Source organism: Seriola lalandi, unplaced genomic scaffold (genome assembly GCF_002814215.2).
Source record: "Seriola lalandi dorsalis isolate HSWRI2012SDOR001 ecotype SW California unplaced genomic scaffold, Sedor1 jcf7180002054963, whole genome shotgun sequence".
Taxonomy (NCBI): domain Eukaryota; kingdom Metazoa; phylum Chordata; class Actinopteri; order Carangiformes; family Carangidae; genus Seriola; species Seriola lalandi.
Genome location: NW_019525514.1, coordinates 224,472 through 226,475, shown reverse-complemented (window position 1 = coordinate 226,475; position 2,004 = coordinate 224,472).

Here is a 2,004-nt window from a genome sequence, read left to right as displayed (position 1 = left end):
CCGGTGGTTAGGTTTAGGCACAAAAGATACTTTGTTAGGTTTAGGCATTAAAACTACTTGGTTAGGTTTAGGCATTAAAACTACTTGGTTAGGTTTAGGCACTAAAACTACTTGGTTAGGGTTAAGAAAAGATCATGATTTGGGTTAAAATAAGTACTTCCTAAATATCAGACAATCTTTGTTGTCGTGGTTACAATAATAACAACGAAACAGTCATGGATAATAGAAACTAAAGGTCTCACATGGGAATCAAACACCGATCTCCTGTGTCATATTCCTGTGTTTTGTTGACCTATCCATCCACCCTAACCATCCTCCTGACACGGACTTTGTCGCTCTTTATACTACGTCACTGCACTTTTCCCTGTGCTCCTGTCATAATTGTCGCCTAACAACAAAACGTAATTTTGGGTCATAATAAGCTGCTGGAAAAACAACCTGTCTGCTCGTTTTTCACAGGAGGACAGTCTCACAGATACACACATACAAATTATAGACCCACACAACTGTATAAATGTCAAAAAATTTGGATTCTTCTTACAAGCCTACTTATGACATGAGGTTTGTACTTACATACTGTCATCTAACGTGAAATAAATTTAAATCAAGTTTAAATAAAGTTGTGTACATTGCCTAACTGTCATGTGCATATGTAGTAAAGGTCCTTTATAGTATAAAGTACCATTTAAATAACAAATGATTTGTTATTTGACAGTAACAAATTACAAGCGCTGTTTTTGTTTTCTGCTGCAGCTCATATGTGACTGATTTTCTATTTGGATGCAAGAGAAAATAAAAAGCTAGGAAAGTGGAATTAGATGGACCTCAGAGACTCTTTCTAACCAACACTGAAATAACATGTTTGTACACTTGCAGCACTTGCAGCAGAGAAGGTCAGGTAGGACTGAGAGAAACATGAGGCACAGCAACGCAGAAGTGCACCCATAAGCACACAAGCACAGGAGGCTTAGCAACAACGCAGGTCATCTGCAGTGATCTCCAAGCTTTGCGGCCAGGGTTCTTGCAGCAGGGGATCTGTGGGGCCAGTCAGTCCTCCATAACAGTGCTGTGCTGCCAAAAGCTTTCACATAGTGTCACAATTCTGAATTTAGCAGAGCCAAACAGGCTGGAGAAGAAGAAAGGCTAGCGGGAGAAGGAGAACCAAAGTGAAAACAAACAGAGTGAAAGGAACAGGGAGCATGTACAGATTGGCTATAGTCTCATAGTGAACTTGTGGTGATATTGCATTTTCAAAGTAACATTAGACTACTTAGGTTGCTGGTTATTATAGACAGCTAATCACTGACACATTTTAAACAATATTTCTTGCATTATTTGAAGCCATGTTTGATGCATTATGATCACAAAAAATATGTTTTAGTCTGTTCAATAATCACACACGTGTGATACATGTAAAATCATGTTGAGTCACACATCAAGATGATTGTGCATTAATTAGGGTTTGAAAGATCTGACAAAAATTTATGTAAAATGACACAATTAGACACAGTACAACATTTGGCTTCAGCTCCAACAAACACAGCAAGAGAAAGGAATGGGGAGGTGGAACTGAGAGCAAATAAAGTGAACACAGTTCGGGCAGTGATACTGTAAAGACTGTCTACTGGTAGCATAATAAACACACAAAGTGTGCTTCATAATTTAAGTGGTACTAGTGGTATATTATATGATATTATGAATTCAGCAGTAATAACCCCGACATATGCAGTCAAAAACATATAACACAAAAGTGTTGTTGTCACATGTTTATAAGACAGACAGACAGACAGACAGACACACACACACACACACACACACACACACACACACACACACACACATCTCCACCCCAGCTAAGAACCCAACCAATCACCAACCATTCATAGCAACAACACTCCCACCTCTGCATTGTGAATCATTATTAAAAGAGAATGACCTGGGGTGTGTCAAGGCATGGCAGGTCTGCATAACCTAATATCACTAACAACACATACACACACTCAC